This window comes from Xiphophorus hellerii, chromosome 23 (genome assembly GCF_003331165.1).
Source record: "Xiphophorus hellerii strain 12219 chromosome 23, Xiphophorus_hellerii-4.1, whole genome shotgun sequence".
In the NCBI taxonomy this organism is placed as follows: Eukaryota; Metazoa; Chordata; class Actinopteri; order Cyprinodontiformes; family Poeciliidae; genus Xiphophorus; species Xiphophorus hellerii.
The window spans coordinates 30,125,081-30,142,045 of NC_045694.1; positions in this window are offsets into that span (position 1 = coordinate 30,125,081).

The window sequence follows — 16,965 nt, forward strand, 5'->3', positions numbered from 1 at the left end:
GGCGGCGCTGCCAGCTGTGAGCTCTGCTGGCAGCTCCTGATCAAAAGAGGTTGTCTGTGTGAATCCCCAAAGTGATGAAAAAGTCAGGTGGATACACAGAGAGAGAGAGAGAGAGAGAGACAGCTGCTGATTCTTCTATCCTCCACAAATAACAGTGATTTGCCTCTGGGCTGTGTGCTGGTTAAGGCTGGGCTTTAGAGGAAGAGTCAATTAACCCAGCAGGACTGACAGGTGCTAGGGACAGATCTGTGGATCCTCCGATTGGAGCTTGTAATAAAACATGATAAACTCACTGTATCAAGTTTTATAGACATTTCTGAACTATTTAAATCTTGACTTATGTGGTGTTATAACCAGCAGGACGGGTGGAAACTGTTGGAAGCTCTGATGCATTGTAGCAAAAAAGTAGCAGGTTAGAGTTCACATGTTCCGCTAAGGGTTCCCATGTGACGGACTGGTGACCTGTCCATAGTGAACTCTACCAGAAGATCAATGATCTTATAGACATTTTAATATAAAACCTGTGGTAGCTACTGTATACATACTGTAATACATTCAAATAAAAGGAAAGCTTCTTCTTTTTTTGATTTGGGAGGGACTGCAGGGCATCTCATCGTGACACAGGCAGTATTTACATTGCAGTGGGTGGACAGGCGTTGTCTCGTAGACAGACTGTACCAGGGGGTTGTCTCAGAGAAGAGAAGACATGCAGATGCTCTCATGATGACGAGTTCACACTCAAATGCAGGCAAAAAGTACAAACAACCATGGTATGGAAGAAAAGACATTGTTTTTTTTAAGAAACTTAGTTTCTTTTCTGTTGGCAGGTTCTGAGGCTGCTGGAGGAGGAAGGTGAGTGATTAATGAGCATAAATGAAATGTTTGGCCTTGATTTCTCAAAGCAGAGGGGAGAAGGAGGTGACATAACTGCATGAGCAGAGTTCGGCCGGGGAGGGCTGTGCAGATCTGCTTGTGATGTGACTTTCCTTCTTTATTCTTTCCAGGTGTCTTTTGAGAGTGGTCTTGGATCCAGGTAAGGATCTGTTCAGGATCTTTAGCTTGATTCGGCGGTTCAGTGTGGTGACAAGGCTCAGGAAACACCAGAGAAATGAAATGACCCCATTAAATCTGGTTAATTCTGTCATTCCCATGTATGCACATACTGATGTGAACCTCCTTTCACTCACAGAAACGAGGTTGCCATTCAACGCCATTGGCTATTTTGAGAGAGAGGCTATGCTGACCAACAGAACGGCTGATGAAGTGTCTCGCCCAATGACTGATCATGAATCTGTAAAAGACAGAGGAAGAGCACCTGCAAAGGTTGCAACAATAACAATCTGTTTTCCCAGACATTTCATTGAACAGAAGTATCTCCCTGCTCACACCCCCACACTGAGCCAATCACAGAACTCCTCTTTTAGAATCTGTATACAGGGTCAAAGTCAACAGCAAGAAGAAGGTCTCATCTCTTAAGATACCAATAGCAACCATCAGTCTGTTTGTGATGCTGTTACTTATGCCCTTATTTGCCAGCTCTGTACCCGACCTCGGCCACTTGCAAATCAATCGAGACTGAAAATAGTTCACCTTTCTGACAGTAAATAACACACATATTCAGTTATTTGTGTAAATACGTCAATCTATTGTTTGGAGATCCGGCCAAGTTTAGAACCACATCTACTCAAAACTGTTTCAGACAAACTGCAGTAATGTCAGAAGTTTCAAATCCTCTGAAATGTTCAATCAAATGATTCGTTGCCATTAGATGCTATTAGATTGTTTATTTTATTTGCTTTTCATTCAAGATTGTATTGTTTATTATTCTGTTTATTTTCTGACTGACCTGCACAATACTTTGGTTGCCTTTGGTTTTTAAATGCATTAATTAATTAATTAATTAATCAATTAATTAATTAATTAATGAGACGGTTTACCACTGTGGGAAATGTAAAAGCTCTGTTTCCATCTTCCACTTGGCTCTCATTGCTATAGAAACATAAATTTCCTGTTCAGTCTGCAATGCATCTTGGGATACCTTGGGACCTTTGAAGGATGCAGCCACACCTATAGCCTGCTCTCAGTCTATACGTTAATGTTCTGCCACATGAAGACACCTGGACCTTTCAGATTGTTTGTGTGGTAAATTCATAGAGAGGAATGTTTAACATCTCTCCCATATTAATGCATGAATCATCGCTTAAAAAGCTGCTGATCCAACATATTTATACCCAACCAGCCTTCCATCAAACACAGAGCAGCAACAAACAAATACTTAACCTCCTGGGTGAAGGTAGCAAATGAATGCAGTACATTTACCATCTCTGATAGAGAAAATGGAGAAGGATGGTAGTGTTTAGCAGAGGCAGGCGCTCTCTCATTGCAAATAACAATAAATGATCTGAACCATAAAGACGAATGTTAACGATGGCCTGAATCAATGCTGCTATTTATCACAATGGAATTTACGTCCACACAGATCCACACCGCCATTCATACCCAGAGCGAGACGCAGCAGGCAGAGTAACAGCCATGGATGTTCGCAGGAATTTATTTTCATTTTATGTTCAGCTCAGCCTCAACCCAAGGTCACTGATTTGTTACGGGTTTTAAATCTCACTCGTTCTGGCTTCTCCTTTTTCCATTCTAATTTAATATTGTCCAACATTTGGTCCATCATCTTTAAAATTCCTGAAAACATTCTATTTGTATTTAAGAGACTGAGAGTCCAGTTAGGATTGAAAAAGAATGATTAAAGCAAATATTTCTAAAGTCAGTTTATTCCAGTCCAATAATTGTTAGTAGTGACATGTTACATTTAAGATGTGGCACATGTATCATTTTTAACATCAGTACTGATACTGATTATCTGTAGCAGTTGCAGGTGTAATGAAAGCTAACATACTGTACATCTTCCCAACCTGTGTGTTCTGACCTCTGACCTGTGTGTGCTTTTGATGCATGTAGGGTAACAGTCCATTCTGGAAGGTGTTTTCTATGAGATGGAAAAATTCACTCATTGCATCAACCCTTTGCAACTATGTCACCTAATCATGTTGAGGAAAGTTGTAAGTCGTTAGCTTAGAAATCGACTCATACCTTCTCCACTGACCTGTTAGTTGATTAGATCAAATATCCGACTGCCTGAATTCACAACACATAGAACTACACCATAAACAATGGTTCCCCGTACACCAGGGCAGACTCAAGTGTCTAGATGCTAACCAGTTGTTTTCGCACACATTAGCTACCTGATGGTGGGGCATTTTCTCAGGCCTTTGCCATAATGCAATACTTGATTGCATCTTACTGATTTTATGTACTTATAAAGTATATAAACGTTTAATGAATCACCTGCTCTGCAAACAAGCATCTCCCTCTGAGAAGACTTTTTCAGAATCACAACATCTTTAGCAGCTATAAAACGTCTTAAACATCCCTCTTGCTCCGACGTTCAGTCATTGGCATTGCCAAACCTACGAACTTGTATAAGCAGGCTGCAATTCTAAAACAAAACAGCTCAGAAAATCACAACTCCCTCCTCCTGTTTGCTGATTGGCCAGGATAAAATTCAACTTGAGCCATCGTGCTCACTGGGAAAATTACGCAGGGAGTTGAGAACTGAAAAAGAATAGCGTAGGAAGGCCATGGCCGGGCTGGGACAGAGTTCTGTAGAAGCTCTTTGTGCTTTGACTATGCCATAAAAAGTTGTCTTTTCCTAATTCATCCACAACTGGAAGCAGAAAACAGTGGCAGAATTAATCGCACATTACATGGATGCCTCGGGGTCCGACCCATCTGTCCTTCAGTCCATCTATCTATCCATCTATCTATCCATCCATTCATCCATCCATCCATCTGTCTATTGACACTTTTATCCCTTTGAACACTGTCAACTGCAGACAGGGTGATTGATGACAGATCAGAAGGACCTGTCATCTTGTTTAATGTACAGTTTGTCAGATGATGTCAGTTGGATTGTGGTGGTCCTGAGTGAACCCACTCAGGACCAACCCACTGTCCTGCTACCTGCTGCTCCTCTGGTCCTGCTGCTGCCTCACAGACAGCACATTTTACACCAGTGTGTGATTTAACTACAGTGACACACACACAACGCTGTCCTCAGCTCTGTGAGCTGCTCCCTCTCCTCCTCCTCAGGCCTTGTGTTAGAGTTTTCAATTAGAGCTGACAGCAGGGCCATTGCAAGCACCATAAAGTTTGAATGGCTTCACTTTTTTGTGGCTGGCCCCCACTTTGTCACACGGCTCACAACAAGACATTGGTTTGATGTACAAGACAAACTTTTTGTTTCTTTTTTTTTAGTTCTTCTATCCTGCTCCTATCTTGAGTGAACTGAGAGGAGAATCTGATTGGGAGAAAGACTTAGTGAGAGTTATTAAGAGTTCATTTTATTCAGGTTGATGGCTTAGCAATCGGCATTTTATGATCAGCTGAACCTCAATGAAGTGTGTTATAACTGGATGAAATCAGGCTGTGTGTAACGGGACATGATGCTGAATCTGACCACACTGCATCGGTTTGCAATGTGACACATGGAGGACTTATGGTTCAAAACGGTGGCATGGAAATACACCGAACTGAGCAGAGTTCAGTGTATATAGTGAGAGAAAAGCTGAGATTCAAAGACAAACTCTGTACAAAGGAGCAACAACATGAAACTCAAACCAAACTCAACCCAGTAGACTGCAGCGGTGCTAAAAACATTCAATGTACACATTCCCACATTTTATCCACAACACAACAAAATGATTTTCACTGGGATTTTATTTGATAGATCGACACATAATTGTGAAGAAGAATGAAAAGGTATAAATGCATTTGTTTAAAGGGGAAGTATTACCTATTTTCTAGGTACATAGTACCATTTTATAGTACAATCAAGTAACTGTCATACCATCAGTTGTCATAAAAATGCTATAGAAATAAAATGTGACTTAAAAGAAATTTGACGTGATTTAATGCCTTGAAATTGGACCTCTGTCTCTTTAAAAGCTCCTTCTCTCATCAACACATTTATTTATCAAATATATACCGAGCAAGTATCACAGATACAATACAGACTCTTCTATATCAATAGAAAAAACTCATTTGTTTACATTTTTCCTGAACAAAGTGCAAAAAATGATCATTTGAGGGCAGATCAGGTCAAAATCTTACAGCTGAATTTAGAAACAATACAAAAATAAAATAACATTTCAAGCGGGAATGTAAAACTAAAATATTGATTTTTATTATGCTATTATTGATCTACTACTGATACAGACTTGATATCGATGTTATTGATATTTTTAATCAATCTGCCCACCTCTGTTTGATAATATTAGTTAACAGCACAGCATCGTGAGACAATATCTTACCTTTGAACATTTCACAGAGCTCTGCTCAATCCATTGTTTATGTTTCAGCCACATGAATAACAGACACATTTGGAAGGTGATTTAGACAAAGAGCATCACGTATGAACACCTGTTGTCTGATAAATGAGAGATTTATTTTCACATCTGTTCACCTGCGAACGATCTGGTAGAACTAAAATAACTGTTTTGTGTTTGGGGGGCAGAAAACGAGAAAAATATGTCATAAAAGTGTTGGCTATTTTCTGATACACAGCTCTGGAAAAAAATTAAGAGACCACTTAAAATTAGAAGTTTCTCTAATTTTGTTCTTTATAGATATACAGTATGTTTGAGTAAAATGAACATTGTTGTTTTATTCTATGAACTACTGACAACAAGCACACATTTAGTATCTGCTTGCAGAAAATGAGAAATGGTCAAAATAACAAAAAAGATGCAGTGCTTTCAGACCTCAAATAATGCAAAGAAAACAAGTTTATATTCATATAGAAACAACAATACTAATGTTTGGACTCAGGAAGAGTTCAGAAATCAATATTTGGTGGAATAACCAGGAGGTTTTCAGTGGGTTTCACTGCAGTGGTCTCTTATGGTCTCTTTATGTTTACCAGAGCTGGATGGTTTTTTTCTCTTGTCACTTCCCCAATTTCACTATGTTGTGTTTTTTTCTGCCTGCTTATCCATTTTGCAGCCAGCAAACGCATTTGAATAGATCAGGGCACAAGAAGCTCTTTACATTTATCTGAAGCTCTTTATAAACTGCAACATTGCCACAATCTAAAATGTTAAAAGCAGAGACTTATTTTTGTAGACATTTGCTTCCATTTTGGCGTTAATGGTGCTTTTTTTCATTAATGTTGTTAAAAAAGCCTAGCTTTGTTGATCATGACTGATTTGTAAAAGCAACAAAAGGTTAAACAGCCAACGGAGTTAAAAGTTTTTACAGGCTCTGTAAGAAGAGCTTCAACTAACTTCACAGGACGAAGGCTCAGACTGACAGCCAGTAGACAGGCCTCGGCCAAGCAGACTTTGATTCAACAGGACACATCATGCTGCTTTAATACCACAAGATCTGGAGGCATGATTCATACGATCAGCATTGAGTTTATAGGAAATGTCACGTTTGTTTGGAACTTCCCGATCCACAAGCAGACCAACTCTCTGAAAGATGCGGGTAAAGTTTTACGGATATGGAACGGTGAATGTGTCCGAACTGAGCCTGTTGGAGGAACTAACTGATGGGTGGAGGAGCAGAAAAAAATCAGCTGTATAGAGTCACGATTCCCAATTCTGGGTATCCGGAATCAATTCAAAATGTAAAAAAAATCCAATTTAAAATGTGTTTTAAGTTGTAGGTCCTTGCACTAAGCAGCCAAATTAACCTAACCAGCAATAAAATGGTAACTGGTCTTATGGTTGTTAAGTCCCAATGGCTGAAACAAAAACAAATATGTGAACATTGATGTATATCAGCCTACTTTGTTGTGGAGAATTAGTTTTTCTTGTTTATAGTCACAGACATTCGCTTTTGTGTGTGTGTGCGTGTGTGGGATGGCGTGTGTGTGTGTGTGACAGGAATCTTTAGTTAGTTGAAATTTTGATGTCATTTAATAAATGTCCAACCAAGAAATGGATTTGGATATTAGCCTGTGGCTACAAAACCTTTGTACAAAACAACGGTTGTTCTATTATTAACTTTTAACATGAATGTGTTGTACTTGATGACATAATTTGATTTTTTTTTTAAACTGATGGAAATTTAATGCAGTACGGAACCTTATAGAACTGTTTACACTGTCGTTTAATCTTGTCAGTTCCAATATTTACACAGAATCTCCAGACCGTTTGAATAGAAAAAATGGTTTCTGAATTAAAAATTGTTTCTGAATCGTGACCCTAAAAATCAGAATCAAATCCCTACACACTGAAAGATTCACATCTCTACCGATGGAGGCAGTGGCCATGGAAACAACCTGGAAATCCCTGCATAGATGAAGGAGTGACAGCCTTCAGAAAACACACGGTAAGGAAGAGATCAACCGAGCAATGATCTCGCTCTGGGAGTCTCGGTAGTTCCAGCTCCGATATCAGATGAGATTTATGTCCAAACTGAAACAACTCTGGAAAAATGGAAGGATCAGATGAGGCAACAGATGGAGCTTGTTCAGTTCGGCTCCTTGGCTCCACAGATAGAAGCTAAAGAGCAAGTAAAAAATCTGCACAGCCAGCTTGATGAGCGATCAGAACAGTTGAAACCATTCAGACGTCGTTAAAAAGGAGCAGCAGTAACTGGTTTCCTGAGTTCCTGTCAGTCTCTGTGACTTTTTATTAGCAGGAAGAGAGAAGGACACAGGAGGAGCTTTTAACACAAGCTCTGATTCCAACACAGGCACTGGTTGACTTCTTTAATGACTGAAAAATATTCAATTTATATCTATCAGAGATTGATTGTCAAGTATGACAGTGTATGTGTGTATCTTGCCCGGCTCTGACTAATGGATTCATTATCACAATGTGTGCTGCCGCCTGTCTTTAAGGACATCTTCACTGTTTCGTTTCCAAGTCACGGATCGTCACTGCAGAGTCCTGAGAGAACGTCTTCCAGACGAGCAGGAAGAGAGGCCCAAACCCGGGCAGCAGGAGGCGTGTCGCACAGACCCAGAGAAATGGATGAGCGAGCCGAGAAACAGGCAAACATCCCAGACAGAAGGAGTTTAATCACACTACAGACGTTGCCCGAAGCAGACAGTCTGACCGAAACGACTAGAAATCACAAGCTTCTGTATCAGATTCTGTTGCAGACAGAATGTGGCTGCTTGGAGTTATACGAGTTATCTCTGTTGAATACATTATTTAGTTATATGTCATTGTGGCAGTGAGAGCAGAAGTCACACCTTACTGAACTGAATTGGACTGAACCGTAGCCTGATACAAACCAGCTGCTTGTTCCACGCGAAAGGAACCCTGGAGGCGTGGCCTGTGTTGAGGTTTTAAATTTGACCCAATCACTAATATTTGTACGTGACTATGTAATGCGGCAGTTTGATACTATGAAGCTTACCTGAAATTGTACCTGCGGTGTAAAGAAAGAAGTACATGGGCTGCTAGTGTTTATTTAATATTTGGAGGCGTGGCCAACACGGACTGAAGGCTTCGGTCACTTCCTCTGCTGGTAGTGAATGTTGGTAGAGCGTCCTCAGACTGCCACATGGGGGCGGTGTGGGTGGAGCTGTGGTCGTCTTCTCTCAGCGACAGCTCAGACTGTGAGAGGTGAATTTAATTCCTTAATATTGTTTCTGTAGAATTTCAATAAGCCAGCTCAGCTGTAGCAGCCAACAGTGGATCCTACAACAGCCTATTGGGCCTGTTGTTGATTAAAAGAAGAGGAGTACTCTGCGCCAAAAAACGTAATTAGTCTCAGGAATCTTCCAGAAAAAAGTTTGAAAATTTCTCAGCTTGAAAAGTCACAAACAGCCTAGACAAATTTCAGAAATTTTGATTTTAATCTTAGAAATTTTCTTGAAAAAATCTTTTGGAAATCCTCTGAATTTCAATATTTTCGACTTCAAATAATATGTGAAGAAAATAATATGTGGGGAAAAAATCTATTTTTTTCTAGAAAATTTCAGCGATTAATCTCAAAATGTCCAGATTTTTTGGCAGAAATTGACTCCTCCTTTCTTTACATCTACAATGGCCTGAATATCCAGGGCTTCTTTGAAGAATTAGTCTCTGTAGCCAGAGAGCAGAATGATTTCACACACATCTCACATGTAGTGGTTCCTGTTTGAGATTTCTGTTCACCATGTCAGTCTATAAACTGAAAGTGTGTTAATGCACCCTTATATTTTTATATTGTTTCATGTGTGGTTCAGTCCCTCAAGGGCTGATGGAAAAGAAGTTATTTTCTCCAACAAATCCTATTTCTGATCGTTTGGAATATCTGAAGAAATAATTTGTCCAAAGAACCGGGTCAGTGCTGCCATGACTTTTGTGTCACACCAACCACAAGCATCCACACACAAAGTGTGCAGAGTTGCTTCTTCTCCAAGGAAAAGGGTTTCTTCCTGTTTTTACAAGAACAGCTGTATGAATAAAGTGCAGAGGTCAAAGCAGAAGAACTCAGAAGGGCAGAAATGTTTGGGACACGACTGTCAGTTTTTCTAAAATGTTGCTACAGCTACATTCCACAGTCCTGATCTGAGTCTAGATCACAAAGGAACAACGTGAAAAGATTTATTTTCAGCCTTAAGCTGACGAGAAGAAGTGAAGGAACTGATCCACGTGTTCTTTGATTTTGAGGCCTGACCGACAAAATGGCTCAAGTTTTCCCTCGGGGCTTCCAGAACAAGTCGGGAGCAGAAGAACACGGCCGCGGCGGCGAAAGAACCAGGAAGCTCCATGCAACAAAGAGAGATGACAGATCAAAGTTTCCTACGCAGCAGATCAAATATGAACATCAACAACATAAATAGATGGTTTCTGCTCACCGCCTCCTGGGGATAACTGACATGAACTTGGCTAGCATCAAAGAGACTTGATGCAACCTTATGCAAACGTTGGAGGACAAACCGACCAGAGACAAACGCCTACTGGTGGGACTAACACAAATACATCATATTAAAAGCTTGTTATTTGCATGAAGAAGTGCTCAGATAAATGGTATTTTGTTAAAAGATGAAAGTTTGGTGTAATTGCGCACAGACATGTAAGTTTGATTTGGCAGAGTTGCTAACTGAAAATGCTTTAATTAATCTCTGTTGTGTTCAGCCAGGAGGCGTTGCTGCTTAAACCGACGGGAATCAAACTGATGGTTGTTGCTGTAGTTCAGCGGCGCCAAATAACCAGACTTCACCACCACCAGGGTGGGCAACGCCCACTGGGTCAGCAGTGAGCCAGAGAGGAGGACAGGAAGATCTGAGGTCTGAACGACTGAACAAAATTAGGTGGACTTTTATGAATGATTATGCACCTTTAAAGGAAACATTTCAGTTCATATCAAATTAACTTGATATTAAATATGACATTTGAACAGTGGTGGATCTAGAAACATGGAGGCGGAGGGGGCGGCTGCAGTGTAATCCCACACGTATGTAAATAAATGTATACAAAAAACACAAAAGAGCTTTATTGTATCACTGTCTGTTGGACGTTTAAGGTACAAATGTCCTTCATCATTTAGTAATTTTTGAAATGATGTTTGTATTATTTTTCAAATTTTAATCTAAAATACCAAATTCCAGTGTTAAACGTTCATTAGGATTTAAAGTTTATTGATCTTTGAGAATGACCTCTTGCATTATTATGTCCTCTCCATCATATTACTTGAAAATGGTCTCAAAAACAATTTTATCATTTATCGCTGTAACATCTGGGAGAATTTATCATCCAGTAAAATCTGTTGTCATGACAGGCCTAGTCAAAGTACTTCTACTTTTACTCCAGTGTAGTTTTTTGGCTATCCTCTGTTTGACTTGGCAAGTTCTTTGAAAAAGACTGTGTTTGAAAAATGATAATACCTAGAATTGTATATAATTTTTGTTGAATTAATATTTAATTTGAAGGGTATGAGAGGCTTCTGGATGAAAAAAAAAGAGTTTATTTTTTGTAAGGTTGATTTGTCCTCAACTGCAGTTATTACAGTTGAGGACATTTCATTATTACATAACACTGACATTCTATTAGCAAAACTTTCATCTGTGAAACATTTCAACAACTTGTGACCTCAGAGACACAAGTTGCTTATACATTTGGCATAAAATTGGAAAAATTGTTTCCACAAATGAACCCGAGATCCAAAACACAACGGTGTGGTCAATAATCCTGAGAGCAAAGACACAAACTTTATTCTCATTTCTCCACATCACCGTCAACAAGTGTTTTCATCGTAGATAATTCCAACAGCCACAGAGTCCTGACAGAGCTCGCATCTGTCAGCGCATCAGGTCCGCTGTGTTTTCATGCTCCATCTGCTCCAACATGGCCGCCATTAACTGTGACAGGCGAAACACGGCTACGTCTGAAAGACTAAACAATTTGGGGATCAGAGAGCCGCTGTAGAGGTGACACCAGCTGACAGGCTGCACAGGAACTCTAGCTGGCTGTGTGTGTGTGTGTGTGTGTGTGGGGGGGGGGTGTTTGTGTCTCTGTGTGGCCTTATATTGCAGGATCATTTGGCAACACTTTATTTGAAGGGATGTGCATAACACTGTCATGAGATTGTCATAAGCATAACATAACATCTTTAATGAACATCTTCAGGAATGGTTATGACTGCTGTCATGTAGTGTCATTCAGTAGATTATGATTTACACTTTTAATGGACTTTAATACAAATTATGTTACAACTTTGCATTAAAAGTGTTTTTACCATTTATTGAATTGCTCTGTTGCTAAAATGTGCTACTTTTAACAACAGTTCAGTATTTTTTTTTAAATGAAGCCATTCTTTTCTCGACAAATGAGTCAACATCAGCTAGTCTGTACCTGCTAGTTCTGTAGCCAAACGCTGCATCCAGAGCTGACTCGAGTTTTCTTTTTCTTTTTCTAATTCTTTATTTAACAAAAGATTGATACATAACAAAACAAATGGCATCGACCATTTCACATTTAAACGTTTAAGATATTTTATATCTTAAATATTACGACTGCACAGAAACTAGAGCTCAGATAAATGGCATTTATCTTCCTAACTAATAATACACCTAGCAAAAGTGTAACAAATTGGTATAATTACTGTTAACAGCAGCACATATATATGACGGTCTGGGGGTGGGGGGGGGGGGGGGGGGGGGGGGGGGGGGGGGTAAACACAGTAAAATAAAAAATTAAAAGCAAGAGTAAAAATATAAAATTGGGTTTATAGCAGAATTCTGATGCAATTGAAAAACAGTCTCTTCCTAGGGCTGTATCAATATTGTTCAAAGATTTACAAAATAATAAAAACTAGTTTTTTAGTGCTTCTTCAACAGGAAGCAATTTTGTAAAATTACATTTATGAATCTAAAATTTGACCAGCAGAATAATATTATTTATCAAAAATATTCAACTGTTTTATTCCTTATTGAAATTCCATATTCCCTTTGCAGGAAGAAAAAAAACAATTTGAAGAAACTTTGATGTAAATTAGTTATGTATTTCCCTCCAAAGATTATTTACAATCTCACATAAAACACCTTCAGTTCAGGTGACCCGAGTTATTTGTTACCTTTTTAAACGTTTAGTGCCCCCTGCTGGCGTGGGACCCAAAGGGAAATTGAATTTTCATAGGAAAGGTTTCTGAACATACGCTCAGTAAAAATCTTCAGAAATATAATCTTATAATCTACATTTATTTAAAGTCATATGTGTGTTGCATCCTTACTCACACTCGCATCTGAACTGGGATTTGTTGTTAGTAGATCAACGAATGGGAACTTTTAGCTTTCAAGTTAACAAAGCATTATTCTTCATGTCTTTATTGTTTGGTTTTTGTGGGCCTTAATTAGGTTTTTTATTTTTATTTTCCTTTTCCACAGATACCGCAAACTAACCCAAGTAATAAATGTTAGAACATTCACCGAACCCTTACGTCGACAAAAATAGTCAAGTGAAAAAGATCTGATCTCACCTGACTCCTCACTTTGCATTAACTTTACAGGAGTCAGCAGGAAGTGAGCCTCCTAATGAAACCCTGCCTCATTCAGCTGGATGTATAACAGGATGGAGTTCTGTTTAACTGGGTTTTACTGTACATAACGGGATATATTTACGACCTGATTGCATTCAGATGACTGTTTTTTGTGTGGATGAGCTGCACTGAGCTGACCTCCCTTTTTCCTCAGCTCTCATCCAGCATTCAAACCCTCAACTGATTAGAATAAATGGGAGAAATAATTAGCAGTTAAAGCGAGAGGTGGACATCTTTGAGGCGAGTTCCTTCCTGAAGTCAGAGACCCGTGTGTGCTTATGAGCGGAAAATAAGCCGGTGGAGCACCAGTGGAGTCAATTAAGTGGCTGCTTTCTGCATATTTGAAGGTGTTCTATATTAATGAAGCAGACTGGAGCGGGGCAGACAAACAGCCCGCTGGATTCTGTTTCTGGGCCAGAACCCCAGCGAATGCTCTCGCTCAAAAACTGCTGCAGGCTTTTCTTCAAAACGTCCTCTCAAGGCGCTTTACAGGACAAGCACGTCCAAATGATTTAATGAAACATTGATATATGTAAGAATCAATCCAATACAATCCTACCACATTGACAGATTTAAATTAAACTTGATTCAAATCTCATTTACAATTTTCCAATTTGCCTTGAGTTCAAGATGTTTTCCAGCAACATGGCCTCCAGTTGTTATAAAACATGCTACATATATCAAATATGACTTAAAGGAAATCTGATGATGATATTTAATAATCATGAAATTGGGCCTCTGTCTCTTTGAGAAGCTCTTGCTCTTTCTGAAGCACCACCTACAGGAAGTCATCACAACATGGCTCCTCTATTAACCCTTTAACAACGTTTTTTACCAGCTCTACACTGAGAAGTAGCTGCTATAATGAGCTCAGCAGATTCTCAGCTCCACCAGGTGTTTGCTGATTGCTGCTGGCTAGTCTGAAGGAGCTGGGTGGGGGAGGGCTGCTCTGTGAGGTGGAAGCCTGGAAACTGCAGCTTGTGGGAGGAGCTGTGTCTCAAAGGTAGAGCTAGGTCCACCAAGATGTTTTTGCACAGCCGAATGGTTGCCATGGAGATTAAGGGATTTCTCAAGCATGCATGAACGAACCAAGGCAATACTCCAGTTGATGAGAGAATAACATTATAGCATGATGTGAAGCTCAAAAGTTGATTTTACATGATCCTGTCCCTTTGATGAATGACGCAAAGAAGTGGATTTTACATGATAGGTAGCTGGAACAGATCAGCAATGAAAGCAGCTTCACAATAGTTTGGAGTTGGCAGTTATAGTAAATCATATAAGTGTGTATTACTCTGCTGGGATCCGTCACTGTTTGCCTTTTCAGTGGTTCACACAGCTGCAAAGTCACAGGAGAGTTAAGTGGAGCCGTCAGTCACACATTTAGATAACAGGTAGCACCGTTCTGACCCAGGGACATGTTATAATGATGCCTTCATGTGAGAGCTTCAGTCATTCAGCAGCAGAGAGCCTGTCCTGTGCTTCACTTGTTCACAGTTTTGGAGTCAAGGCTGGGAAGACTAAAACGTTTCCTTTTATACATTTCTCAAGCCTCTGAGAAGTATTCATACTCTCTGAACTTTATCACAATTTGTCTCTTTATTACCACAAACTTCAGCTGCTAATAAAATTTGTGGGAAATCAACAACTCTGCCTTTAATGGTGTAGACTGATTCATCCTACTAAGCAAACTTGTTACTGTATATCAGGGGTTTGATTCATATCTTTACGACAGCGTTGAGTGAATTCTGGTGTTCCACAAGGCTCAGTTCTTGGTCCAATGCCATTTTAATCTACGCTATGTTCCCGTTTTGAGACATCGTCAGGAGACCGGGTTTGGGTTTTTTGTGCAATTTAGTTTTGAATAACTGACTGACAAGCTTTTTTAACTACATTTCAGTTATCAAGCTATGGATGGAAACTCATTTCTTACAGTTCAACCAAGACAAAGCTATGGAGGCCCAGCTCTGCCATGAAAGAAAAAAAATTAAAGCCCAACACAAAGTCAGAATTTTTAATTTTAAAGTCATAATTATTAAATGCAAAGTCATAATTCACATTCATACATACGAGGATCAAAGACATAATAATGAGATTCAGTCATAATTTTAACTTTCAAAATCATAATTTTGAGACTCAAAATGATAATTTTGTCAGTTGAAAGCAGCATCAGTTTCAAAGTCAGATCTATGAGATCATTTTAAGATAATAATTTCAACTCTTTAAGTCATAATTATGATATTCAGTCTTAATGGGTTTTAAAGTCATATTTATGACATACAAAGTAATTATTTATTTACTTATGTTTAATTTCTATTGTGTTATATGCTGGAACAGCCCCCCCCCCCCCCCCCCCCCCCCCCCCCCCCCCCCCTTCCCCTTTGGGGATCAGTAAGGTGTTATTATTTTATCTCATCTTAATTAGAGATACTCACTCATGTCTTCTTAGAGAAACAGTGTAGCCTTCTATTTCATTATTATTATTTTGCTAGTCAAAATTATGACATTGCATCTTTTAATATTGACTTTGTATTTTAAAATTATGACTGAATGTCTTAAGATTTTGAAAGTTGAAATGATGACTTTTATTCCCAGAATTGTGACGTTTGTTCTTGCAATTATGACTTTAACACTCAAGATCATGTTTTTAAAACTCATATTTATTACTTTAAACCTTGTACTTATGAGTTTGTGTTGGGCTTTTATTTTTTTTCTTTCATGGCAGGAATGGGCTTCTTTAGAAAAACTGAAAGGTGCAAAGGAATCAGGCTAGATTTTATTCCTGTCTTGTGTTCCCGTTTCATTCAGTCAGTTGAAAGCAGCATCAGAGCAGATCAGAACCATTTTGATTAAAGTTTTTAAGGACCAGCCGTTACATGAGCTCCGTTTGCAGAAAGCATCAAACTCCTGGAAAAAGATTCAGCCAACAAAGAGAGCGTTTCACTTCCAGTTGACCCCCTGACCCTTTCAAACAACCCATGATGGCTGGGATCGATACCACACCGTATCCACCTTCCTCTCAGACAGTCCGTAGAAGCCGGTGTGCTCACTGAACCACAGACAGCCAGAAAGGAGGTCTATGTGTGAAGGAAACGGCCTGACAGCGTTGACCTTTCGGTGTCTGCATGTGGCTGAGAGATAAGTCTATCAGAGACAAACTAACTCCGGGAGTTTACTGAGCATGTTGCTTTCTGGTGATGCTCTGTTCCGGCTCACAGCACAAATAAACAAGCTCACTGGGAGTTGCTGAGTAATCAGATAATGTTTTGCTCTTAGCAATGAGAACAATTTTAATGACCTCCAAAAGTTTTACTGCACAGCAGAGGAGCCACATTCTACAGATCTACACTAGTGAGGCAGCATCTACTGAAAACTACAGCAGCTCCTTTTACAACAGCAGGACAGTTAATGACAAAAACACTAAATATTACCAAGTCACTTTGGTTTAGTTTCTAGTGCAGAGATCGTAGTAAACTTGGAGTACAACAAAACCAGCTCAAATGTAGCTTCTCGGCAACATGTAGGAGTTTGCTTTAAGTTAATAATTCCTTAATACTGATGAAAATGTACTAGTTCCATTGCCGGAAGTGGACCATAGCGCAGTGCATTCTGGGTAACAAATGCGCAAGCCATAGCATCAGCAGGAGAAATGGCTTGTGGTCTTTAGAAATTGGACACCACTCCATTTATGTTTGAGGGATGAAGTGGAGTTCAGTGTCTTCTTCAGCAGGTTTTTATGTAGTTTCCTTCAGTAGTTACTGGTGCAGCGCCCCCACAGGCGAGGAGAGGAACAAGTTTTTCATGCCTATTCCCACAAATTGAGACAGAGGCAGGGTTCAAGATCAAGCCCCAAACCTCCCCTTTAAATTTATGTCGCAGATTAGATATCAAAACTATGTGCAAACACGTTTCAGATTC